Source organism: Bos taurus, chromosome 13, assembly GCF_002263795.3.
Source record: "Bos taurus isolate L1 Dominette 01449 registration number 42190680 breed Hereford chromosome 13, ARS-UCD2.0, whole genome shotgun sequence".
Classification (NCBI taxonomy): domain Eukaryota; kingdom Metazoa; phylum Chordata; class Mammalia; order Artiodactyla; family Bovidae; genus Bos; species Bos taurus.
This window is the reverse complement of record NC_037340.1, coordinates 65,487,337-65,514,991: the sequence shown is the minus strand read 5'-3', so window position 1 is coordinate 65,514,991 and position 27,655 is coordinate 65,487,337. Positions and strand designations below refer to the sequence as shown.

Here is a 27,655-nt window from a genome sequence, read left to right as displayed (position 1 = left end):
ATGGACAAACAGAAGCATAAAGACAGGAAATAACCTGCCCCAGGACCCATGGTGAGAAAGAGCAAAAACGGCAACTTCAACTATCTGACTCCCAAACCAGTCTCCTTCACCACTGTGCTTTCTTATTTCCCAGCCACAGAACACTGGAACCTCTAGGTGGGAGGGGTCCTCAGGTGTCCCTGCAGCTTGAACTCAGGCCCTGCTCAACACCTGACTCAATAAATATTTGCTTTCAAACTTTTCAAAGAAACTTTAAACCCTCGGGTAGAGGCCAAATATTAAAAATGTGAGCCTGGAGTTGCCATTAGCTCCGAGGTGAGCCTGAGAAATTCCATCTCCTGCACAAGGAGAACTCTGTGAAATTGCTCATGATACAGTGAGTGAGAGAAGAAAGCAAGAAACACCCAGTCTCCAACAGTAGGAGACCGGGAATATAACTGCCGTCCAGCCACACTGTGGAATATTATGCAGCCATGAAAAAACAAAAGGTTCATTTCTAAGTACTGACCTGAGAAGAAATCTCTAAACCATAGGATACATGAAAAAAGCTGGCTGCAGATAAATTAAAGTACGGTTCCATTTATGAGAAAGGAAGACAATAAAACACCTATGCAAATGCAGAGAAAAAGCTCTAGGAAGATCTTTTTACATCTCCACCTGGATCCCTCCCCTGAACTCTGGACTCATGTACCCAGCTGTCCACTCATCATCTTGGACATCTAACTGGCATCTCTAACTCAACATGACCAAGGCTGCAACCCTGACCCTACAGATCTGCTCTTTCCAGTCTCTGCATCCCAGTTTCTGGTAGCTCCACCCTCCTAACTGATCAGACCCAAACCGTGGATTCAGCCTTGACTCTGCTTTGTCATCCTCACAACCAGCCCAGCAGCAAATCCTGCCATCCCATTTTCCAGACAGGAGAGGCCATGGTGGTCTCAGCCCTGGCCAGAGCCCACCCAGGCGCTCCTTTCAGCGCTGGGTGCCTCTCCTGATGGATGGACATGGGACAGTGGCCATGATGAGAGTCACTGATGGAATAATCAGTGACTATTGATTAGGAATAATCACAGGAACAATGTTAACAGCTATCACGTTTTTGGCAATCCATTAGGCCCAGGACTTGTCCTGCTCCGAATCCTTTACATCTCTCTTGACCTTGTCCTTGCCTCAGAGGACCTTTTAATAAATGGGCACAGAGAGATTAACTGGCTTTCCCAGAGCCACACAGCTAACAGGTAAGAGAGCAGGAATTCTAACCCAACGTGTCCAACTGAAACTCCAGAGGTGCCTGACAAACTGTCATGTTATGGATTCCATTCCTGGCAGCAAAGCAGAGTGGAAAGAGATTATGAGAAAGAAGAATCGAGAAGGGGGCAGGGGCTTCTCCTATCAGATATCAAAGCACATTCGACAGTTATTTGTGGTGGTTCTTAACAGCAGGTGAAACTGTGCTCTTAGGGTGTATTTGGAAATGATTGGGGCATTTTCCATTGTAACAACGGCTGGGGACAAGGGAGCGGTTCTAGCAGCATTGAGCACCAAGGTCTGAATCTGGGGTCCTAAAGAACCTATAACTAGCTGGATAGTCAAGCCCCCAAAAGAACTGTTCTACTCCAAATGCCAAGTTCTACTCCAAGTCCCTGCTGAAAAAAGAATGAGATACAGTAATTAGTGTAGAATTAAAATAGACAAAGGGGAAGACAAGGAGATCAATGAGACGAAACAGAACTCCCAGAAACAGATCCATAAATACACAGGCACCTTAACAGAAAACAGATGATATTTCAAATTAGCAAGAAAAGGATGGAGTGTTTCTAAAGCTGCTGGGACAAACTATCCAGGTGCTAAGCTGCTTCAGTTTTGTCTGACTCTTCGCGACCCTAAGGACTGTAGCCCACCAGGCTCCTCTGTCCATGGGATTCTCCAGGCAAGAGTACTGGAGTGGGTTGCCATGCCTTCCTCCTGGGCATCTTCCCAACACAGGGATCAAACCCAAGTCTCTTTCATCTCCTCCACTGGCAAGCGGTTCTTTACCACTAGTGACACCTGGGAAACTCCAAAGATATGCCGTATCTCCTTCTAATAATTTTAAAGGTTTGTTTTTCCTTTATGTTTCAAATTAAGCCTTTAATCCATCTGGAATTTTGTCTTTGCATGTGGTAGGAGGTAGGGAGCCTAATTTCATGTTTATATGGATAGTTTTGAGCTTCCCTGGCGGCTCAGATGGTAGTCTGCTTGCAATGCAGGAGACCTGGGTTTGATCCTAGGGTTGGGAAAATCCCCTGGAGAAGGGAATAGCAACCCACTCCAGTATTCCTGCCTGGGAAATCCCATGGACAGAGGAACATGGTGGGCTACAGTCCATGGAGTCACAAAGAGTTGGACACAACTGAGAGACTAATACACACACAGATAGTTTGGGGCTTCCCAGGTGGCGTAGTGGTAAAGAACCCGCCTGCCAATGCAGGAGATGAAAGACACGCAGCTTCAATCCTTGGGTCGGGAAGATCCCTTGGAGAAGGGCATGGAAACCCAGTCCAGTATTCTTGCCTGGAGAATCCCATGGACAGAGAAGCCTGGTGGGCTACAGTCCATAGAGTCACAAAGAGTCAGGTAAGACTGAAGCAACTTAGCATGCACACATGCATAGCATATCTTTATGACCTCAGGTTTGGGAAACTGTAAATAAAAGCAAATAAAGGGGAAAAAATGATGCTTCATTTCACCAAAAATCTAAACTTCTAAATGAAAGAGACACAAAGATAAAAGAAAAGCAAAACACTGGGAGAAAATATTTGCAACAAACATAAAAAGGACTAAGATCTACATACATAAATGTCTTTAACAAGTGACTAAGAAAAGATAAAAAGAAAAAACTGGGCAAAGTATATGAACAGGAAGCTCAGCCTCTCTGATAGTCGGGTGATGCTAATGAAGATAGCTGCTTTTTCTCAGCAGACTGGCAAAATTGAACAGTGATGAATCAACTGATGGGGAGGGAATGAGGAACTCAGATACCTCGCTAATAGGAGCACAAAGCATCATAACCACCTTGGAGGGCAATTGGCAGTGTTTGTTAAAACAGAAAACCCTGCTTCCAGGGAAACGTGAAAACATGTCTACAAGGAAGTTCATGGCAATACTGCTTAAGATGAAGAACTGGAGATGCTGAAATGTCCACCAGTGGGAGGATGGGCAAAATGTGGTATCAACATCTAATGGAATCCTGCTCATCAGAAGAAATGAATGAACTTACAGATACACTTGTACTTGGATAGATGTCAAAAACAGGGGAAGTGAAGAAAGCAAAATGCAAAGATAATTCACTTATTATGACATAATTTATATAAGAAAATCATTCAAATAACACCCGTGAGCTTGGGTTTGTGAAAGCTCCCTCTAATACCTGGAAAGACTTTCAGCATTTCCTCCCTCTTTTCCTCCCTTTCTCCCTCCTCCCCTCTCTTCCTTCTTTCCTTCCTTCCTCCCTTCCTTCAACCTTCTCTCTCTCCCTTCCTGTGACATGCTTGCTCTGTGCTGACAGGTGCTGGAGATGAGGCCAAGGCCCCAGGTTGTAATCCCGGCCATGCAAAGCATCCCACCATGACCCCCAAGCCTGCCCTAGACTAAGCGCTCACTGCAGACCTCATGTCACATATCTCTTGGGGTCTGTGACGTGGACATGATCCTATGTCCTGCTGGTTTCCCAGGCTGTTGAGAGCTCTCCAGGAGGGTGTGGATGAGCTGAACTTGTGTCTTCCAAAGTGCATCAGCTGACACCAGTGTCACCAAGGAGAGTGGCTGGTGCGTTAAGTTCCTTGCCTTCCTTTCCCACTGTCCTCCTCTGTCACCACTCCCCATGTTTCCTTCTTCATTTGCTTTAGTGCCTGGAAGCCAGAGTAGAGTGTGGGGGGAGAGGGCAGCCAAGTCTTTGGGTCCAGGAGATAATCTCTCCTTGCCTGGGCTTGGGCATTAATACCCTAAGGTGGTAGGTGGTCATAAGAGCAGGTGGACACCTTGTCACAAAAGCCAAACAGGTGCCAAGGACAGCAGCCATGATCATGTCCAGAGCCTCAGACAACCACAACAGGGCCCTGGAGAGAGGGTGGTGGTGGACAGACTAATTGGGCGTGACAGCAATCCTGTGAGGCATATTAAGCATGGAGCTGTTAGGGTGGCTGGTGGAGGAACAGCCAGAGCTGGCCCAGCCACTGACCCCCACAGGGACACTTGGCTCTGAGGCCCAAGTCTGCCTGCCTGAAGGAAGGTCTATCAGCTGGGGCCGCCAGGTGCTGTCCCTGCCTGGCTGCCAGTCCTGCTGGGTAGTTCAGGGTGGCAGGGCTAGGCCCTTCTCTGTAAGTACATTCTAATACTTGCTGTGCTGCCTTAGGGGGCGTCTTTCCCTTCTCTGGGTCTTATTTCTACTAACTAAACTGTCAGCCCTTTCCACCCACTGTCTCTTCTGATTCTCAAAATACAAAAACAAAAACCCCACCCTGTAAGGCAGTGATTCCATGTGAACATACTAAGTTACTTCAGTTGTATCCAACTCTTTGTGACCCTATGGACTGTAGCCCACCAGGCTCCTCTGTCCGTGGGATTCTCCGGGCAAGAATACTGGAGTGGGTTGCCATGCCCCCCTTTTCCATACAGTCCCTCTTTCAGATTTGGCTCATATATAACATATACCATTCAGGAAAACTCCACCAGATTCTAAGAGCTTATACTTAACAATCCTTTCACGCCTTCCTCTGTGTGTAAGACCAAGGTCACCCCTCCACATATCAGTTTACAAAGCCTGGCCCCACCCATTAGGCTGTGTAGTACTACCAGCAACCTTCCTATTATGACTGAGGAAACAGAGGCTAGAGAGAGACAGAGTCCTCAGTCCACTTAAATTCTCTAGGCTTCAGTTAGCTCACATCTAGAATGGGGAGGGGATACATGTTAGTACCTCTCCTGTAGCTTGATGTTTGGAAATAAACAGCATAATACATTTCTTAGTTCTTCAAAAAGTGTAAACAATAACATGGACCCAAATCTCACCTCAGATACTGTTAGGGTTTTTTAATGCCAAGGCCAAAGACTCTGATCTCCCAACTGGGTTCCCAGTAAAGCAGTCCTGGAAATGATTCATGAGAGTCCCTGAAGACGGAACCACGGACAGCGTCCCTAGCTGCTGGGACCGAGCCAAACCCTCTCTTCAGTACCATGGACAGCACTCCACTATCCACCTCGAGGACAGGGCAACCACGTCGTGCACACCCTATATACCCAGTACCGAGGTCAGTGGCAAAACCCCCTCTGCCCATGCTATGGTGGCATTGAAAGCCTCTTTTTTTTTTTTTTTTCCCTCAGCTAGTTACCTCTTTCTCTATTTTTAAGGCCCAGAACAGGCTACTTTTTTTTTCCCTGTCCATATATGTAGTTATTAATTGCCATTGGCCTGTTTCCCTGTTTTTCACCCAATGACTGAGGTACCTCAAGAAGGCTTTCTAGGGGTATTTGACTGGGAAAATCCATCTCCCTAGGCCAGGAGAGCCTCCCAAGCCTTCTCTTTTCTCACTCTTGGCCTCATTTCAGACACAAGTTAGTGATGGCCACTGGGCAGAGTGTCACAAGCCAAGAGTGGCAGCAAGGGCCAGGCCCATTGCCACCTCATCTCAAGGACTGGGCTCGCTGCCCTGTTCTCAAGATACTGAACAAAGAGGAAAAGCACTTCTGAGTGGAATAGATGCCTGTCCCCTCCCCCCTCCTCCCACATCACTCATCCCTGAGTCCATCTTTATTGGCTCCTTGCCCATTTGATGAGGACTAGATTCCTGCCCTGCCCACCTCCATGTCTGACTTCATAGGCCACCTACATGGTCTCAGAGAAAGCATCATGAGCTGCCTCAGGCCCTTCTTCAAGGACCTGCAGGGCCTCCGTTAACCAGGGACTGCAGAAAAGCCAGCAATATCCTTCTAAGACAGCAGGAGGGGAGGATGAGGCCACAAAAGAATACCAGTGTCCTCCTCTGATAAACAGGAAGAAGTCTATCTCCTCAGAGCTGTGATAAAGTGAGATGGTGTGTCCAACACTGAGCCTGGCTACAATAGGGGCTTAGTAAATTTCCATTCCTCTTCCCAAGAAGGAAAATACAGTGATGGTAATAGTGAAAAAGTTGGCTTAAAGCTCAACATTCAGAAAACTAAGATCATGGCATCCAGTCCCATCACTTCATGGCAAATATATGGGGAAACAGTGGAAACAGTGTCAGACTTTATTTTTCTGGGCTCCAAAATCACCGCAGATGGTGACTGCAGCCATGAAATTAAAAGACGCTACTCCTTGGAAGGAAAGTTATGACCAACCTAGACAGCATATTGAAAAGCAGAGACATTACTTTGTCAACAAAGGTCCATCTAGTTTTTTTTCCAGTGGTCATGGTTTTTCCAGTGGTCATGTATGGATGTGAGAGTTGGACTATAAAGAAAGCTGAACGCTGAAGAATTGGTGCTTTTGAACTGTGGTGTTGGAGAAGACTCTTGAGAGTCCCTTGGACTGCAAGGAGATCCAACCAGTCCATCCTAAAGGAGATCAGTCCTGAATATTCACTGGAAGGACTGATGATGAAACTGAAACTCCAATACTTTGGTCATCTGATGAGAAGAGTTGACTCACTGGAAAAGACCCTGATGCTGGGAAAGATTGAGGGCAGGAGGAGAAGGGGACAACAGATGATGAGATGGTTGGATGGCAAGATAATGAGATGGTTGGATGGCATCACCGACTCAATGGACATGGGTTTGGGTGGGCTCCGGGAGTTGGTGATGGACAGGGAGGCCTGGCATACTGTGGTTCATGGGGTCGCAAAGAGTTGGACACGACTAAGTGACTGAACTGAACTGAACTGAATGAGGATCACTACTGATACTGAGTGCCTACTACATGCCAGGTGCTGGGTCAAGGTCTTCAGGGGCAGAGGAGGCAAGGATTATTAGACCAATTTTGTCAATAAGGAAATCAAGGCTCAAAGAGGTCAAGAAATAGGCCAAAGGTCATACAACCAACCAAATGACAGAATCAGATTTTCACCCTCAAATTCCAGGCTGCTTCCCTATCTCCAGGCGCTCTCTCATAACTACAATCATGCTTACTTCTCACCTGGGGCCCCAGCACAGCCTACTCGCTACTTGCTCATGTACAGTGCCGGAAGCTCCATGCCCAGCTACTTGGCAGTTATCAAGCTATTGGTCCCAGATAGTGGAGCAAGTGAGGATGGAGGCGGAGCCCATACCCCTTGCCCTCCCAGGAGAGTTCAGGGGTCTCAGATGCAGTCCCCTCCCATCTCTCTCCTACTGTGGCAAGCTGCCACTAGCCCACTTGCCTATGTAGTGCTTATCACCCAGCATCCCTGAGCTTCCACATGCAGCCTCTCACACCTGTCATATGGATGAGAACCCTGAGGCCCAGCAAGGGGCAGCACTTACTCCAGGACGCATGAACAGATGTGATCTCAGGACCCCAGGCTCCTCCAGACTTCTGCTCCTGCCCCAGACTGCAGGGTCAATGGGGCAAGCGTCCAGCGCGCTTGTTCACTCCTAGGTACCCAGCATCCACCCCAAGGCCTGGCCTGTAGCGATTTTATGTGGAAACGGGTGATGTGTCACCCATTTTCTCTATATGGCCCAAGGAGCCATGCACACAGTAGGCCCTTAACGAATACTTCTGAAATGCTTTCATTCAGAATGCTTTATTGAGTTCTTAATGTATGCCAAGCACTGCTGTTGGTGGTGGGACCACAGCAGTAAGAAAAAGTAGATAGGAGTTCCCTGGTGGTCCAGTGGTTAAGAATCTTCCTGCTAATGCAGGGGACACGAGTTCAATCCCTGGTCTTGGAAGTTGCCACAGGCCAAGGAGCAACCACGCCCGTGCACCACAGCTACCGAATCTGTGCTCTAGAGCCTGGGAACTGCAACTTCTGAGCCTGCGTGCTGCAACTCCTGAAACCCTTGCTCCCTACAACTTGTGTTCCGCAATAAGAGGAGCCACTGCAGCGAGAAGCCCGTGCACCGCAAGTAGAGACTAGCCCCGGCTTGCTGCAACTAGAGAAAGCCCGTGCGCAGCAGTGAAGACCCAGTGTAGCCAAAAATAATAAATGAGTAGTTTCTGAATGGGAAAAAAAGTCATAAGTAAATGGACATTCCAGTTCTTCTGTGACACCGATTGGAGTAAATCTGCCTGCTTCCTTGCTCATTTTCCCTATTCATTTTAGGTACTAAAAGGGTAGGGACTGCCCCTATCACGTCTCCAAGACTGTATACGTGCCCAGAATACAATATACGCTTGCTGAATCAATGAATTGAGTAGTGCAGTATAATAAAGACAGCCACCATATACTGACAGGGTTCTCTATTTGGTGCTAAATATTAAACTTATTTAAAAACTTTTTTGACGTGGACCACTTTCAAAGTCGCTGTTGAATTTGTTACAGTACTGCTTCTGTTTTACATTTTGGTGGTTTGGCTAAGAGGCATGTGGGATCTTACCTATACAACCAGGGATTGGACCTGCACCCCCTGCAATGGAAGGCAAGCTCCTAACCAATGGACTGCCAGGGAAGTCCCAGGTGCTAAATACTTTATACACACTAATATCTTCCCAACAACTCCCGTGAGGGGCCGCTTTGCAGTGGATGCTGCTAGCTATTTTGCTAGCCGTTTCTCCTCTTGCCTAATTGGCGGAAGTGCCCCGTCAGTGTTTATTCACTCCACCAGCTGCCCCTGAGGCAAGGATGGCCAGGTGACCACACTGATAAATGAGATGTAGGCAAAAGTCCACTGAGTAGGTCTTCTAGGAAACCTATTGTTTTCCTGATAAGAAGGGTAGACTCAGAAAGCATACAATCTTTATTTCCTTTGTTTTGCCTGGAATTCAGATACAACATCTGGAGGTGGAGCAGCCAGTTTGCAGCCATGAGAACAAAAGACACACGCCAAGGATGGCAGAGGCTTGGGCCCTCGATCGCTTGTTTGAAGTGCTATACTGGCCCTGGCCTGCTTCTAGGATCCTTGTTATATAAGAATAATCTCCTGGATGTTTGTATCACTGTTACTTTCTTTATTTCTTCTGTTAAACGCAGCCACATTCAATTCCAATTGATTCAGTATTATAACAAGTGAGGCCCAGAGAAGTCAAGAGATTTTTCCCAAAGTCACATAGCAGGTAAACAGGTGTGGATTGGCCTCTAGGTCTAGTGTGAGTCAGTGCTTCAGCCTATGCCCACTCCCTCACCTGCGTGCTATCAGTTCCAGCCTGATACCCCACACCCAGCACCTGGCTCTCCTTTGACTGCTCTGGTGTCTGGCTTTAAGTTCCCTGATGTCTCCTCTCTTAACTGACTTCACCTGCCAGCTAAATATAGGTTTGGATTCTCCCTTCAAAACTTGACCCTTCTGACTGCCTCCAGCAGTGCACACAGCAGGCTGTCAATCAGTCTTTGCAGGCACATTTCCTGGTTCCCAGCTCTTCCCCACCAGAATCCTATGCCTAGCACCAGAATGACCATCCTCAAGAGCAGTTCTGACTGCACCCAGCATTCAAGGCCCCTAGGATCTGGCTCCTCCCCAACATTTGCTCTTACTGTTCCCTCTGCCCCTGCCCCCATACCCTGTATTTGCAGGTCAGCTCCAACTTCAGGTCACAGTGAGGCCCTCTCTGCCCACCTGCCTCGAGTAGGTACCCACCACCACCAGCCCGCGCACCCTCCTCTCTCAGCCACTTGGTCAGTTTCAGCACACACAATCTTGTTAATTTGCTGTCTGCCATCTATACCCTCCCCCCTGGCCCCACCAGAACTAGAGCTTCTTGAGGGCAGGAAGCAGGCCCATCTTTTCCACCTGTCTCCTCATGCCTGGCACAAGCCCAGTACTAGAGCTCAATCGGGACGTGCTGAATGAAGCTCAGGCTAGCTTCCCACACCTTCCCGCCTCCCCCGTTCTACTCCAGCTGAGCAGCACTACTCAGGCTTCCTGAACCTTCCTACTGCTGCCGAGACCCAGAGCCTCCCCTCAACTCCGCCTCCAGCCAGGCCTTCCTCTTCCTCCGTCCATCAAAATCAAGCTGTTATGTGTCTCGTGCCCTCAGGATGTTGCTTATAACTCAGCCCCAACAAAATTCAAACAGATGGGCATTCCAGACTCCAGGGTGTGAATGAAACTTTGGGACAGAGTGTGTGTGTGTGTGTGTGTGTGTGTCTGTGCATGCATGTGCACGTGCTGGAGTGTCTGGCCACCAACACTCTACCCTGGATGTGGCAGCTTCTCTATGTTCCTTTTCTTGCAAGTCTGTCTCTGGTCACCTCTGTCTGAGCTCATTTTGAGATGCTCCAATGTAGCTAGGTAGCTACAGCTGTAAGAAAGGAGAAGAGAAAAACACCAGTGTTTACTAAGCCCCTACTATGCGTCAGGCATTGTTCTAGATCAAATAATAATGATATGATGACGATGATGACAGCTGATAGTATTTGTAGAGCACTTTAGCATGAGCCTGACACCATCCTAAGGGCTTCTACTCAGATAGATGCTATTATTCCCATTTTACAGATGAATAAAAAGAGATTCAGAGAAGTGGAGCCACATCTGCCCAAGGTTACAGACACACAAGTAGTCTTGAGTTCAGGTCTCTCTAATCTGAAACCTGCTTCTCTGTGAGGTTAAGTTGGGCGACGCCCAGGGGTCTTGAAATACAGGGAGGAGGCTTCCTCTTGAAAACTCTCGCTGCCTCTGAGCACAAAGCTGGAAGCCACCCTTCCTGACCAGGGGCTCTCCTGGGGGCACGGCCCAGCTGGTAAGACTTACCCTAATCTGCAAGGCTGTAGCACGGGGCTCTGGTCCCCGAGGAGCAGGCCGGAGGAGTCGTGGGGTAGACGGAAGTCAGTGAGCCGGGGCTTTGCTTCCTCGGAAAGGCTAAAGATTTTCCCAACAGCCAGGGCCAAATTTATCTGCCAATCCCCCGAAGAGCTGATTCCAGCGTCTGTCTGGAAATGTCAGCCCGTGTGGTTGGAGGAACGCAAGCAGAGTTTTCCTCTAAATAGCAGGAAGCATATGGGAGGCGGATGGCGCCCGCCACCCCAACCTGCCAATTCTCACTCAAGCAGGAGCTAAAAGGGGCCCAACAAGGGTCTGGAATTCCTACCGACCCTGAGGGGATGGGGGGAGGGGAGGAGCTGGAGACACAGACAGTGGCAATGAGAAGGTCAGAAAGCGGATCCTGAAAGGGGGTCGGGCAGGACCACCTGACCCACACGCTGCAAGTGGAGGTCCTCGGATGGAAGTGACACACCCAGGAATTTAGCGTAACGTCAACGGGGAAAACCACTCACAGAGCACTTGCTCTACGCCAAATCTGGGTTAAACACTTTATTTGGATGATTTCACTTAAACTTTGCAATCAACTCTAAGACAGGGCTGCTATTTCCCTCCATATTACAGATCAGCAAACTGAGGCTCAGAGAAGAAAAAAACATGAACTCAAAGACTCTCTGAGCTAGAAAGGACCTTCCAGATTCTCAGCAGAATTACAAATACTCTACAGACTTCTTGGTCAAGTTGTGATGCAGCTGATGCTTGAATACTCCCATTGACAGAGAGCTCACTATCGTCTGAGTTAGCCCATCTACAGAGAATTCTTTGTATCCAAAATATTTCCTAACCTTAGCTGAAATCTCCTTCCCTGGAGCTTTTTCCCTGGGTCTGAGTGCCAGACCCTGCCCCTGCCTTCCCTCACAGAGAGAAAAAGGCAGGGAGCAAGGCCCCCTCAGGGTCTCTGGATTCCCTTCTGCAGGTGACACACCCAAGTTCCCTTGGCCATCTCTGCACCCCTGACCATGATAACCAGAGCAGCCCCCAGTCACCAGCACTTAATGTGTGCCGGGTACTGTGCAAAGCCCACCCACTCCCAAATCCTCCTCTGACCCTCCCCCCAATTCCTGGGGAGGGACTACCATCAGCCCATTTTACAGAGAAGCAAAATGATGCTATGCTTCATGGGAAGAAGAAACTTGTCTCCAACATTCAGCGGGGACAGGGGGACCCTGGAGGTCTCACCGGGTTGCTCCTCTAAGTCTCACAAAAGTGGAAGAGGTTCCTACTGGTCCCACCTGGGGACCATCTCACTGACACTGAGCCAGTCTTTGCCAGGCTTCTCCTCCACACTGGTCCACAGTGCCCCCAAACCCCACAGCCCCCTCCTCCCAGGACTGAAATGAATCCCCCCTCCCATTCTGCAGCACCTGCTAAGTCCCCAAGTCCTGTTCAGTCTCCCTGCTAACCGCCCCTCTGAGCCATTGCCATGGTCCTGCCCTGCCTCACTGTCACCAGCTCAATGTGCAAGTTTTTCTAACATTCAAACTGCCCTGCCCTTGGCTCCCTTCTACTCCAAGGATCAAATGCAACCCCCCTGGCCCAACAGCTGAAGCCTTCCTTCCTGGGACAACATCTCCAACCCTCATGCCCAGTGGCCTTAGAGCTTAGCAGGAGCAGGTCTGCAAAGACCTCGCCTTTTCCTTTACTTGGTTCAACCTGCTGCTGAGTCACTTCAGTCGTGTCCGACTCTGTGCGACCCCATAGACAGCAGCCCACCAGGATGCCCCGTCCCTGGGATTCTCCATGCAAGAACACTGGAGTGGGTTGCCATTTCCTTCTCCAATGCATGAAAGTGAAAAGTGAGAGTGAAGTTGCTCAGTCGTGTCTGACCCTCAGTGACCCCATGGACTGCAGCCTTCCAGGCTCCTCCATCCATGGGATTTTCCAGGCAAGAGTACTGGAGTGGGGTGCCATCGGTTCAACCTGCTCAGTTGTTTCTCCTGAAGAACCCCTATGCATCCTTCAAGACTCTGCTCAGAGGGACAGAATCAGTGCTCTCGCCCCAGACACCCCTGAGTGATTGACACCTCCCTCTGATCTGCCATGTGTCGCCTGCCATCTGTGAAGGAGGCATCGCTGTCCCCAGCTGAACTGTGAATTCCCCCTGGGCAGGGGCTGCCCTAACGTACTGGTGTAGCCTGGTGTCTAGTATAGCGCCTGGCACAAGGCAGGTGCTAGCAAATGTCTGAGTGTGAGAAGAAGTGATTAAATGGGGACCATGGGGCACAATGAAGTATTAGAGATGACCCATAAAATATGGTTCATGCGTGTCACAGCTCTGATGTATCAGAAACAATAAATGCTGCTGCCACAATAAACAGGCACACAAAAAAGTGTGATTAATGAAGACTTTGCTGGCTGGCTCTGAATTTAGAAGGGTATCGAGACGATCTGGCATGGTTGGAACTTCCAAAAAAAAGCCGTTCAAGTAGATGAAGTAACTGGGGCTCACTGAAGGATGGAAGGAAGGCCATGGAGGTGGCAGGGGTGAAAGAGACTGGGTCCACATCTCAGACTTGCCTCTAACTTGCTCTGTATTGTTGTATGGGTAGCTGGGCCTCTCTCAGCCTCGGTTTCTTGTATGTAAAATGCAAAGAGGGGTTTGGAGAACTGCTGAGGCAGATGTTTGTCCTAAACACTCCTCTGTGATCGGACTGATGTGACACTGTTTGCCTGCCCCCTCCATTCAAGCTGCCAGCAGAGTGTGCAGACGCTCAGGGCTCCTTGGCTTTAGAACCCTCTGGCCTGAAAATGCTATGGTTTTTCCAATAGTCATGTATGGATGTGAGAGGTGGACCATAAAGAAAGCTGAGTACTGAAGAATTAAACTGTGATGTTGAAGAAGACTCTTGAGAGTCCCTTGGACTGCAAGGAGATCAAACCAGTCAATCCTAAAGGAAATCAGTCCTGAATATTCACTGGAAGGAATATTCCAGTGATGCTGAAGATGAAGCTCCAATACTTTGGTCACCTGATGTGAAGGACTGACTCCTTGGAAAAGACCGTGATGCTGGAAAAGATTGAAGGCAGGAGGAGAAGGGGATGACAGAGGATGAGATGTTGGATGACAACACCAACTCGATGAACATGAGTTTGAGCAAGCTCCGGGAGTTGGTGATGGACAGGGAAGCCTGGCATGCTGTAGTCCATGGGGTCGCAAAGAGTCAGATATGACTGAGTGACTGAACTAACTAGAGTCTGAAAATATAGGTCCCTGGCAGCCCTCCCAGCAGGTCATTCAGGAGACAGACCTCCGCACAGGTGGATGAGCAGTGTTCTGGGTATGCCTCAGGCAATGGCAGAACTGTGGACTTGATCCAGTGTGGGAGATGTTTAACTGGAGGTAGAGGGAACAGGGGCTTCCCGGGTGGCTCAGATGGTAAAGAATCCTCCTGCTAATGCAGGAGACCCGGATACGATCCCTGGGTCGAGAAGACCCCCTGGAGAAGGGCATGACTACCCCTCCAGTATTCTTGTTTGGAGAATTCCATGGACCGGGGACCCTGGTGGGCTACAGTCGATAGGGTTGCAAAGAGTCAGACATGACTGAGCGACTAACATTTTCACACTTCAGAGGAAACAGAGAATGAGCTCCCATCTCTGGGGGCATGCAAGCAGTGACTGGATACATTGGGACAGGAATAGAGGGTGACCCAGGGTGGGGAGGAATTCAGACCAATAGATATCTAAGCCCCCCTTAAGGGGCCACTGGGTCTCTTCTCTCCTTCCCCACATGGAGCCTCGACCTGACCCCTTCGAGGCTGTGCTCTCAGCAACAGCCAGACTGAACTTGCTCACATTTCCCTCTTCCCATGACATCCCTCCAAGGCTCCCCATCACCTTCAGGATCAAGTTCAAGCTCTTATCCTGGCATTCAAGGCCCGTGTGATCCAGGCCTGCTGCTGTTCGTTCAGTTGTTGTTCTCCTACAACACAGGCCTCCAGGGGCCTCATGCCTTGTAACTCATGGCCTTGGACACATTGTTTTGTCCACCTACAATGTTCTTCCTGTACTCCTGGCTATTTAGCTTAGGTGTCACCTCCTCCAGGAAGTCTTCCTTGCTCCCATGCTAGGCATCATGTTCTCTCAGCCCCAGTTCACACACCCACGTTACAGGCGAATCATCTGTGGGCTCCTCTCACTTCTCAGGACAGCTCTCCTCCTGGCCCAGAGTGACTCTGACACAAAGCCAGTCGAGGTCTCCTGAACTGAACTGCTGCTTTAGAGATTCTGATGTTCTGATTCCAAAAGAGTCCCCTCAGAGAGATTAGGACTCCTTTTAATAGCTACACTTTTTTTTTTTTTCCCCTGATTATGAAAGTCACACATCTTGGGAATTTAGGTAAGTACAGGAGGGGGAATTTGCTGTGTTTAGCTATTGCTGGGTCTACTTCCCAGGTGGCGCTAGTGGTAAAGAACCTGCCTGATAATGCAAGAGAGGCAGGAGATGTGGGTTCGATCCCTGGGTAGGGATGGTCCCGGGAGGAGGGCATATCAATCCACTCCAGTATTCTTGCCTAGAGAATCCCATGGACAGAGGAGCCTGGTGGGCTACAGTCCATAGGGTCGCAAAGAGTCAGACACGACTGAAGCAACTTAGCATACATGCATGGGTCTACTTCAGGATCAGACTTTGGGGAAGCTATGCTTCCCCATTCTCCACTGATAAAGTTCTAGTATAAATTTCCTCTCCAGCTAGGGGGTGGTGGTGCATAGGCCCAGGATGCCAGTCAGAGGACTTGACTGAGGAATGGGAACACCCACAAATGAGACTGATCATCACTAAGACTCTGTTCTGGGACTTGTGTCTGAGCTATCTCAGAAGAAGTCTTGCATGCTCCTCTGGACAGGCATCTTATTACCTGTACAAGAAAGACCTATAAGAACATAGGAACAACTCAGAGGGAGCAGACTTGAGACACGGTGACTAAAAATCAGGTCCAGTGGTTAAGTCTCTGTGCTTCCACTGCAAGGGGCACAGGTTCGCTTTCTGGTCAAGGAACTAAGATCCCTCAAGTCGCATGGCATGGCCAAAAAAATAAAAAAGTTTAAAATAAATAAATAAACCAGCAGTAAAAAAAAAAAAAAAAAATTGGGTCCTAGTGACAAGGTTTGAACCCCTGAGACCAGCCGAGCCTGAAGTTGGACTTGCCTCTAGACTTCACATTCACAAATCAATAAATTCCATTTTTGTTTAAACCCAGTTTGGGTTGGGTTTTCTATCACTTGTACCTACAGAGTACTCTGAGTGATACAAGCAAAAATAAAAATAGAATTTGCCTCTATTTCACCATTCAGAGGAAACCACTATCAACAGTGAAATGGTTGTCCTTCTGGGCAGGAGCATGCATATATTGATATTTCTTAACAAAAATGAGATCATACAATATACACCATTTTATAATCTCCTATTTTTCCTTCAACAATGCACTGTGGACATGTTTCCATGTCAACAAGTATAGATCTATGGCATTGTCTTCACTGCCACTGAGAACACTATTGTCTGGCTGGACCGTAATTTATTTAACTATCTCTTGCTGATAGATGATTGGGTGGTTTCTAATTTATCACTGTCTTCAGGAAAGGTGCAGTGAGCTTACTTGCAAAACGCATATGCTTGCTCTTGCTGGATTATTTATTACTAAGATTCCGTGATTTCGAGAGTTTGACTTCACAGTGTTAGTTTCTCTGCTTGAGATTTCAGATTCCCTGAGTGTCTGGAAGGTAGCATCTGTCTTCCCAGGCAGGATAAATGGTTATCAAAAAAGCAAATCCAGGGCATCTCCATTAAGAGTGTCTCTGGCGAGAGACTTCCCTGCTGGCACAGTGGATAAGAATCCATTAGCCAAATGCAGGGGACTTGGGTTTGATCCCTGGTCCGGGAAGATTCCACATGCCTTGGAGCAACTAAGCCCGTGTGCCACAAGTACCGAAGCCCTCCGCAGAGCCAGTGCTCCGCAACAAAAGAAGCCTGTGCACCGCAGCTAGAGAGTAGCCTCCACTCACTGCAACTAGACAGCCCGCACAGCAATGAAGACCCAGAGCAGCCAAAACTAAATAAGTAAATAAAATTACATTAAAAAGAGATGTAAATGTGAAAAACAAACTTTAAAAAAAAGTGTCTCCAGCGAGAGTGCTTATTGGCAGACCCGAGTGAGTCGGTGACGATGTAGTTGGGGAGCGGGGGTCCAGGGTGCTGCTGGCTTGCAGTCCAGCCAGCCATGCGCACCCTGTTGAGCTGCGTGCCTCCCTGCGCCTCATCCCCCACCTGGGTCTGTCTCTCAGTAACTGAGGGGAATGGCGAATGCGGGGACCAGCCAGCACCGAGGGTCCCAGTAGGATGTGATGAGCAGATGAGCACACAGGAGGTAGCTATCACCTCTGGAGGTCACAGTGGGAAAAGCAGCGGCCACCAGGGATCCAACAGTGGGATTGTTCCAGACTTCTAGTTCTCCATAGTTCGCTGAGGCCCCACAACCCCCGTCTGGTGCCATTATGCAGGCATCCTACCCCATTCATCTTTATAATGTCACCATTCATTTCCTTCAGCGCAATGATGGAGTCTCTGCTTATTCAGTTAATTTGTTTGGGTGTCTGTATAATATCTGTCCCTCCCCAAGGCTGAGCGCTCTGCGCGGGGCACAGACTAGCAGGGACTAGTCCTCAATAAGGGCTTCCCAGGTGGAGCTAGTAGTAAAGAACCCGCCTGCCAAGTCAGAAGACATAAGAGATGCGGGATCGATCCCTGGGTCAGGAAGATCGCTTGGAAGAGAGCACGGCAGTTCACTCCAGTATTCTTGCCTGGAGAATCCCATGGACAGAGGATCCTGGTGGGCTAAGGTCCATAGGGTGGTGAAGAGTTGGACGCAACTGAAACAACTTAGCACAACACAGCACAGCACTCCATAAATGTCCCGGGAATAAAGAAATCTCTAACTAATACAATTATGTAAAGTTTAAAAATAAAATAAAATTAAAAAAAAAAAAAAGAAAAGAAATCTCGCTGGGGCTGGCGCCCTGTCTGTAGAGCAGGCGTCTCTGCTTCTGGGCTTGGAGACACCTTCTGCCATGCCACCCTCTGGACCACATCCCCAGCGCCTGTTTGGGGACCCACAGATCTGCCTTAGAACTTGACTCTGTCCATGGGTTGCTTGGAGCTTCTGTGTCAGGTGCCTGCGCTGCTGGGACCCCCTGCCCCAAGTGGCGCTTACTGTACCCACAGGACACTGGGCCCTGGAGATGGCCAAGCTGATGGAGCAGCTCCACCCCTCACTGGCAGTGTGGACTTGGGCCAGTCATCGCCTCTCTGGAAGCCTCAGTCCCCTCACCTGTAAAATGGGGTGAATTCCACTAATCTCTCGGGGTTGTTCCAAAGATGAAAGGAGACAACGGATGTGCCTAGCGCACAGTGGGTCCTCAGGAAATGTCGCTTCTGCACTACGTGCAGTTAGCTCAGAGGTGGAATCTGATCCTGTCTCACCTGGATGACCTGCTTTTACCTTCAATGATTCCCAGGTGAGCCCTAACCTCCTCCCTCAGTCTGTTCCTAGGGAGACCCACTCTTACCTGTCAACGCTAATCATTTTTTTTTAATTTGTTTTGTTTTGGGCTGCCCTGGGTCTTAGTTGTGGCACATGGGATCTTTTGTCACAGTGCGCAGGCTCCACAGCTCCTGGGCTCAGCGATTGAGGCGTGGGGCTTAGTCACCCTGTGGGCATGTAGGACCTTAGTTCTCTGGCCAGGGATCGAACTGCGTCCCCTCCATTGCCAGGTGGATTCTTAACCACTGGACCACCAGGGAAATCTCTGTCAACACTTATTCACTGGTTAAGTGCTCTGCTTTGACCCCTTGTCAGACTCAGATACCTCCCGTGTTGCCTACAACACAGACACCCATCTGGTGTCCTAAGGCTTAAGAACATAATGGTGTCGATGCATGTCTGAGGGACAAATGTAGGAAGCCCTGCCCTTTAGGGGCAACTTCCTAGCCCTCGATTTCAAACACGGGACAGTGATATGGGGCTGGGTCCGTCTGTCCTGTGTCTCATCCCATTTCTCCCAACTGAGTGCCCTTTGATTATATAATAAATAACACTATACTTCTCAAAGCCTCACTTCTCTCCTCTGCAAAATGGGTAGAATTATAGAATCTGTGAGAATTTCATGAAATAAGGTAAATGCTTTGCAAAGAGCCAGGCTTTAGTAAGTGCTCAGGAAGTATTAACCATTATGGTTGTAATTGCTTTTTACCTGTTATATTGTGAAATCTAATTCACAGAGAAAAGCACACAAAACAGAAATGTTTACTGTAATAAATGATCACAAAACCACCTGGGTCAGTGACTAGAACACTGCTTGCCCCTAAGAAACCCCTCCTGCCCCACTCTTAATTCTTATATCCTCTTTTCTTCATAAATTTAATCCCTTTCTAGATTTTTATGATCCTGTTACCATTATTAATAATAATAGGCAAATGAAAAAAGAATGCATGGCTGCCCCATCCGCACCCAGCCAGGCTCCTGGACCCCTGGCTGCCTCCGCCCTGGGCACGGAGACTCCCCATCCATTTCCCAACTCTAGCTTTGGCTGTTCTTTAAATAACCAGCTTGTTAGCAAAATAGCAGCAGTAACACCTCCCTCGCTGCCACCCAGGCCTCCATCTTTCAGCGCAGTGCTGACGGCTGTGCTCCCAGCTCGTGCCAAGGAATCCCGTTCTCCGTCACTGGGCCACACATGCCATGGGCTGCCAGCTACGCTGTGTTCTTGGCGGCCAAGATCCTGCCCCCCTGGCTGAGCCCGGCCGGTGGGGGAGGGGGCAAGTCAGCACAGAGCGGCAGTAATTTGAGGGAAGGACTAGAAGGTTGCCAGATGAGTCCTCTCCCCCAGGTCCATGGCTCAGTCTCCCCATCAAACTCCCACAGGGTCACCAGGAGCTTAACTGATGATGAAGACAGTGAAGCATTAGCACAACACCACCATGTCCATGCTCAGTCACTCAGTCATGTTTGACTCTTTGTGATCCCCATGGACTGTAGCTCACCAGGCTCCTCCATCCATGGAATTCTCCAGGCAGTACTGGAGTGGGCTGCCATCTCCTCCTCCAGGGGTCTTCCTGATCCAGGGATCAAACCTGCATCTCCTGTGTCTCCTTGCACTGGCAGGCAGATTCTTTACCACTGAGCCACCCGGGAAGCCCAGCACAATGCCCGGCACATAATAACTGCTCATGAAATGCCCTGCTGTCATTCAGGCTGCACCTGTCACATACTTAGTCCCTGGGGAGGGCATGCAGGACCCTGGGGACCACCAGGAGTATCTGCCAAGGATTAAATCCCACAGACACAGCTCTCAGACCAGGTGGCCTTAGGACATTTTTTTCCTGCGACAGCTTCTCAAACAAATGCAAAAGCTGTCTATGGTCACTACAACAGCCTGGCCAGGACGGCGGAGCTGGGTTGGGGGTTAGCAAATTAATAGGGTCCTTTACATGGTCATTAGTACTAAGTGGGCATCACACAAGTGTGTGGCTCTTGTTCCTGAAGAAGCACTTCTATAAACGTTATCCACAGCAAACTTCCCAGCTTTTTATTAGCCTATGATATTTGCCTATTATCCATATTTATGAGTCTTTTCCCTTCTCATAACCATTCCATTAAGGAGGTTGATCAATTGTTGGCAGATGAGAGAATGGGGACCAGAGGGGCTGGCTGCCCTGCTGAAGGTCTGAGCGGACCGCCAGCTCTCTGGGGTCAGCAGGGACCAGTGGCTGCCCAAACGCCAGTGGGCTCTTGGGTCCCACTGGGGTCTGGGTGGAGGGAGGTAAGAGGGTCTTCCCTCCTCTCTATCTTTCCTTCCTCCCATGAAGACATGAAGATTTACTGTCTACCCACTCTGTGCCAGGCCCAGCTGCTGACTGTCCAGTGGGGAAGGAAGCAATTGTTCCCAACCCTTGAGTCGCTGAGACCAGACAAGGAAATCGATCGTGAACCAACGACCCCATGTCATGGTGAGTGATAGCAGATGACCCTGGGCAAGCCCCTTGAGCACCTTTGAGCCTCGGTTTCCTCATCTGTGAATTCGTCACACCTTCACAGCCTGGGACACGGCAGGAGAGTGAGATGCAGGAGAGGGGTGCCTGGAGCTGTGGCTGGTGACCAGTGGGGTGACCCTGTCAGGGTCCTTGTTGCAGGAAGGGTGATGGGACCAGGTGTGGGTGCACAGAGGCATCCTCAGATGGATGTCAGAGATGCTGCAGGGCTGGGCACCTCGTCCATGTTGGGGTCAGGCACCATGGGCACTGCAAGGGTGCCAGCAGAACGGGCTGGAGGAGCAGGAATGATGTGGCTCCCCAAGATTCAGGAACTCTGAGGACCTCATCTCAGCCCCCCATCCCGCCAGGGGCCCCAGAGGTTCCATGGTTTCCAGCCCAGCTGGCTATTCCCCTTCCCTTCTTGAGCCTGTGTCACCAACCCCCCAGCCCCTTGGGTTTGGAAAGAGCTGGCTTTGGAGATGGATAGCACTGGGCTTTCTCTGCCTCCTTGGGCAAGTGGTTTCTCCACTCTAAGGCCGTTTCCTTTGTAAAAAATGGGCACAATCACTGCATCCAACTTGTGGGTTGCTGGGAGGACTGGATGAGGCAGGGGGTCACACTATAAATTGAGCACAGACACATAGAAGCTCTCACTGAGGTCCCTTCACCAGCACGTGGGCGCTGCTGGGTGGGAAGACTGGGCATTTCCCAACCCATGCCAAGTGCAGGTCGGTGGGTGAGCAGCCCTGACTCCGAGTGCCCAGGCTGCAGCCGTGGTTACTTACCCACCCGGGAGCTACGTGCAGAGGGAAATTGGGAACCAGTCGGAAAGCAGCAGGTGGCGTCACCTCAGGAGCAGGCGCTGGACCGAGGGCTAGCACACACATCCTCTGGGCACTCGATCAGAGGCGCTGGCGGAAAGCAGCATGGGACAGGGCCCTCCAGCACCTGGAGTGACCAGGTTCTGGCCACCGGGCACCTGGCAGAGGGGGAGGCACGGGAGCCTGCAGGAATGAAAGGGAAAGTGTTAGTCACTCAGTCGTGTCCAACTCTTTGCGACCCCATGGACTGTAACCCACCAGGCTCTTCTGTCCATAGGATTTCCCAGGCAAGAATACTGGAGTGTGTAGCCATCCCTTCTCCAGGGGATCTTCCCGACCCAGGGATCGAACCCTGGTCTCCTGCATTACAGGAGGATTCTTTACCATCTGAGTCACCAGGGAAGCCTCCCCGCAGGAATGAAGGGGAATGTCAATGAGGAGGTGGCTAGGGGTAATCCCGGGACCCTGAGACCCCTGGGTGGACCCCGGGGATGCTGGGGAAGGGGACACCATGGAGCCATCGGGATAAAAATGCAAGTGTCTGTACAACACCATCCCAGCTACATGGGCCCCCACATTGTTTATCAGAGGCAGATTTGCATGTCATGCATATTTATGATGCTTTCCCCACCACCCACAGAAATCCCACAGCAGCTGGGAAGTTGGGGTTCCAAAGGCTCCGATCCTCCCCCTCTTGCTTGTCCCTCTTTTTCCCTGGATGGGGGCGGTCAGGAAAGGGGCCAGAGTCACAACAGTCCTGAGTTCAAATCCCAGACGAGCCCTCGCTCGCTGGGTGACAGTGGGCAGGCAGCTACCCCTTTCCGAGCCTCAGTGTCCCTGCCTGCCCAAGGGAAATTAAAGTGCTTCCTCTGAGGGTTTCAGTGAGGACTAGGACGATAACGCAGGTAGAATACCTGGCATCGAGTCTGTGCCTGATACAGGCTTGCAAGCTGGCTCAGTCCCTGACCCTGCACTTGGAGCAGGAGGTGTTGCCTCACCATCCCAGCACCTCCCACATCACACGTCTCATCTCGTCTCACAAGAGAGGCCCAGGGAAGCCAGGTGTCCCTTTCCACCCGCCTCTGCTGAACAGGTGCCATGGTCCCGCTTGGATCTTTAAGTCAGCAGGAACCAGGCTCTCCTGGAGGAGAAAAGGCTCCCCCACCCCCACCATTCCACACCCATGCTCCCAGGAGCCTCTGGGTCGCTCTGGAGGTTTCAGGGGAAGCCCCCGCCCTAGTCCTCTCAGCCTCAGGTGGAGCCATGGAGACACCGAGCTGACATGGAAACATAGAATCCAAGGGGTGGGGCTGGGATCCTAACTCAGACCTCCCCCTCAGACCCAGGAGAAGGGGTCCAGGGGTCAGTTCACAGCAAGAATATGGAGAAAGGGGCAGTGGTCGGTGGAGGAGGCTTGTCTTTTTCTCCTGGTGTAACCAGGACCCTGGAAAGCCCTCACGCTCTCTAACCTCCCTATGTCTGCACCTCTTTTGACCTCATTTCCCCCTCACAACCCTACAGTGTAATCTGCATTTTTCAAAGGAAGGGACTGGGGCTCAGAGAGCTTCAGGAATTACCCCCACTGAGGACGAGTCGGGGTATCTGATTTCAAGACCTGGCGCTTAACCCTACCCAACGTGGCTCTGCCTCCCCAAATGGGGAAATCACCACCCCAGAAAAACAGGCGTAACCATCTGGATGAGAAGTGTTTAAATAGCAGAAAAGGAAAATACTGAACTCCAAAACATTCTGAATTAGCAGACACAAATTCTTAAAAGATTTCAAGATGAACCATGAGGCGTGAAAATTGCCAGTACATGAAAATCCAGGGCTGGGGAGGATGTGTGCCCGACCACGCTGTCACTCTGAGCCAAAGTCAGCTAGAACCCAGAGTGGAAGGAAAAGAGGAGAAGGCCAAGGGAGGGGCAGGGAGTCCCAGGGCTGGCCTTGGAGTCGCCCCTCAGCTTCCTTACTGAGGGGCGGGGGCAAGGCTCTTCCAGACTCCCCGCTTTACAACAGGTGGGAGAAGCACGCGAGACAGCCTCTGAGGTTCTCGCCGGTTCTGACGATGATTAAGATTCCGGTTCTTCCAACAGGAATGAACCCCCAGAACATTATGTTAAGTGAAGAAGCCAGTCACAAAGGACCACATGGTACATGATTTCACTTATATAAAATGTCCAGAACAGGCAACTCTGTGTGGACAGGAAGTAGGTGAGTGGTTGCCAGTCGGGGGCGGGGGGGATTGGGAGAGGGTAACAGTTAAGGGGTTCATGGTTTCTTTTCAGGATAATGAAAAGACTCCAAAGTGGAATGTGGTGATGGATGCGCAGCTCTGTGAATATGCTAAAAGCCACTGAACTGGACACTTTACATGAGTGAATTGTATAGTATTCTATAGAATTCTATATAGTCTATAGAATTCTTTATTGAATTCTCTCAATAAAGCTGCTAGAACAAACCAAACTAAAAGAAAGGTTCTGTGACTTCCCAATGGACAGCGGTCCTCTGGGAGGTAGGGGTTCCCTTGGGGGTTTTTCCACTATGGCCTGGGAAATCAGGGAGCATTTTTCTGAGAATTTCTCAACACAGAACCCTCCATCCCAAAGGCCTTTGCATTTGACTTTCACCTCCTCCAGGAAGCCCTCTCTGACCTCCCAGCCAGGCCAAGTCCCCAGTTCCTAGGACTCCCTCAGTTTCTCACCACTTATCATGCTGATGTGAGGAAGTCATAACTATGATCACTGGTTGACACTGCTTCCTCCATCAGACTGGGAGCTCCTTGAGGGCAGGACCATCATCACTGGCCATCACTGTCAACGCTCAGCACAGTGCCTGGCACACAGAAGGCGCTCCAGAAATGTTTCCTGATTGGACGAATGGATCAAAATTTTAACGCACACTTGATTTCTGGTCCTGGCTTCACCTCATTCCAGCTGAGCGATCCTGAGCAAACCTCCAAGTAACCTCCGAGAGTTTCAACAACCACCACAGAGAGCAGCCAGGTCATTAACAGAGCTGATGGACATGAAAGGTATTTCATAAAGCAGCTTCGGCCAGCGCCCCATCACAGTCAGTGTAGCCCCCTCCTTCCAGCCACCCAGGCTCAGGCCCTGGAGTCACCTCGATGCCTCTCCTTCCCTCACCCTCCCACACTGAAGCCCTCAGCCGCTCCTGCTGAAGCCACCTGCACAACGGATCAAGAGGCGGGGCACCACCTGTGCTGCTGCCAGTGCCGTGGGCTCAGCCACCATCACTTCCTACCCAGATCAGCCACGTTCTCTCTTGTCTCCTGCTTCTGCTCTGGCTCCTGACACAAAAGCCAGAGGAATCAGGCTAGAACCCAAGCCAGAGCCTGCGCCTCCTCTGCCCTAGACCCTCCATGGCCTCACTTAATCTCAAGTAAAAGCTGACAGTCCCACAGATGCCACAGGTGGCCCCCCCTCACCTCTGAATCTCCCCTTTACTCTTTGCCCACTCCCTTTGCCCCAGCCACTCTGTCCTCTGTGGCACGCTTAGGCCTCAGGCCCTTTGCACGTGCTCTTCTCTGCCTGGGAAGTCTGTCACCTAGGTGTCCGTGAGCCTATCCCCTTACTTCCTTTAGCTCTTTGCTGAGACCTGACCTTGTCAATGAGAGGCAGTTCAGCACAACAGTTAAGACTCTTTTTGTTTGTTTGTTTTGGCCATGCTATGTGACTTGTGGGCTCTTAGTTCCCTCACCAGGGATTGAAACTGTGACCCCTGCAATGGAAGCATGGAGTCCTAACCCCTGGACTGTCAGGGAATTCCCTCAATAGTTAAGACTCTTAACAGAAGAGCATGGACTTAAAATAAAAATCCAGGTTCTGCGAGTTATACAGCTGAGTGACTGTGGGTGAGTTTCTTAACATCTCTGTGACTCAGTTGCTTATTCCTATAATGAGAATAATTACAGCACCTTCTTCGTAAAGTTGTGAGGTTTAAATGAATTCAGTGAGCACAGCCTTGATGGCTGCCCAGCCATTCCACCTAACATTCCCAGTCCCTCCATGCCTTATTGTTCTCCTAGGCACGTATCACTTTATAACAGGATATGCAAATGAGTAATTTATCCCAATTACACCCTGCTCCTCCCACTAAAATGTCGGCCCCGTGAGGCTGAGAGTTAGGTCTACGCAGTTTATTGCCAGGTCCCCCGTGCCCGCCACAGCACCTGCACTCAGAGGTGCTCAGGGAAGACATCACTCAACAAATGTTTTTGGTGCTGAATAAATATTTATTAGCTAATTGTCATGAGCTCTGGGTTCCCCCTCCTTCCCTATCACAGACATTTCCTTCTCTCTCCACCCCAGCCTGTCTCATGGAGTGCCAGGTCTGCAGAACCAAATTCCCACTGACAGCTCTGCCCACTGCCCTGTGGACACCTCACGCGTCACATGTCAGGGTCTCTTCTGCAGAGACCCTGCCCTCTAATAGCATCATCTAACCAAGTACCTGGAACCAGCTCACCCTCTTTGATAACCAAGATGCCAGGGGGTTCCTGTATACCTTCCTCCTCTCCCACTATCTGTCACATTCCCTTCTCTTTATGCCCAGTGAAAGTGAAAGTTGCTCAGTCGTGTCCACCTCTTTGTGACCCCATGGACTATATAGTCCATGGAATTCTCCAGGCAGAACACTGGAGTGGGTAACTTTTCCCTTCTCCAGGGGATCTTCCCAAGCCAGGGATTGAACCCAGGTCTCGCACAGTGCAGGCGGAATCTTCACCAGCTGAGCCACCAGGGAAGTCCCTTTATGCCCAGAGTCACCCCTGTCTGGGTCACCATGATCCCTCCTTCAGACCATGGAACTAGCTCCATGGTAGCCACCCCCGCCCCCCCGGGTGCCCTGCTTGCTGTCTCCCTCAGTCCAACACCTTATATCAGTTGGGAGAATCTTTCCAAAACACAAGAGGAACAAATGAAAGCCTTCCTCTGTGAGCCTAGAAAGTCAAAATCCTTGTTGACTCAAAACAAACAAACAAACAAACCAAGTAGGGGCTCTGGGTTCCCTTGTGGCTCAGCTGGTAAAGAATCCGCCTGCACTGTGGGAGATCTGGGTTTAATCCCTGGGTTGGGAAGATCCCCTGGAGAAGGGAAAGGCTTCCCACTCCAGTATTCTGGCCTGGAGAATTCCAAGGACTGTATAATCCATGGGGTTACAAAGAGTCGGACACAGACTGAGTGACTTTCACTTCACGAGCAAGGGCTTTTCAAAAGACTCCACCTCAGGACTCTTCAAATAATGAATGACCTCACCAATCTTGCCATCCCAGGCCTAGGTAAAATAGTATTTGTCATACGAAAATTTAATTTACACAGAACCTTTTAGCTCCATAAATATTTGTGGAGTTGAAATGAAAAGACAGTTTTTAAAAATAGCATTTATAGAGTTTCCTCATGCAACTGGGGGCTTCTCACACTCCCACATCTCATTTACTCCTCTCAGCAAACCAGGTTGGTGGTGTTGATTCTGGTTTCCAGGTGAGGCGACTGAGGCCCAGAGAGGGGAGGTGACTTGTCCCAAGTAGCACAGCGCCCAGATTACCCCAGAGTCCTCCCAGACCCTGGAGTCTGTGGTCCCAGCGTGCTATCAGGGCAGAGAAAGGGTGTTGAGCCTCCTGTTCTGCAGCTGACTGGCTGCCACAGGCTCTGAGGCCCGCAGAGCATGTGGACATAACCTATTTTCACTTCCTGCCTTGGACTATGCAGTTTCCCTGCTCAGGGTAACCCTCATCAGACTGGTCAAAACCTCACCACCCTTCATGGCCCATTTCCAGCGTGGCATCTCCTGCCTGCGCCCCCTTGGCACTAGGTCCCGACAGCACACCGCCTACAGTGGTTGATGGAGGTTTGCAATATGGCAGGGCCCTCCC

At 50.1% G+C, this 27,655-nt stretch overlaps 1 protein-coding gene across 4 annotated transcripts in view; it reads right to left on the bottom strand.

Annotated features, from left to right (window-relative positions):
* The window catches only part of DLGAP4 (DLG associated protein 4), a 201,913-nt gene that overhangs the window by 121,258 nt on the left and 53,000 nt on the right, over window positions 1–27,655 (bottom strand). For all 4 annotated transcript variants that reach the window (XM_059893033.1, XM_010811462.3, XM_010811463.3 and 1 more), the window contains exon 2: window positions 21,727–21,945. The gene's annotated coding sequence lies outside the window, so the exon portion shown is untranslated. The remainder of the gene's footprint in view (window positions 1–21,726; window positions 21,946–27,655) is intronic.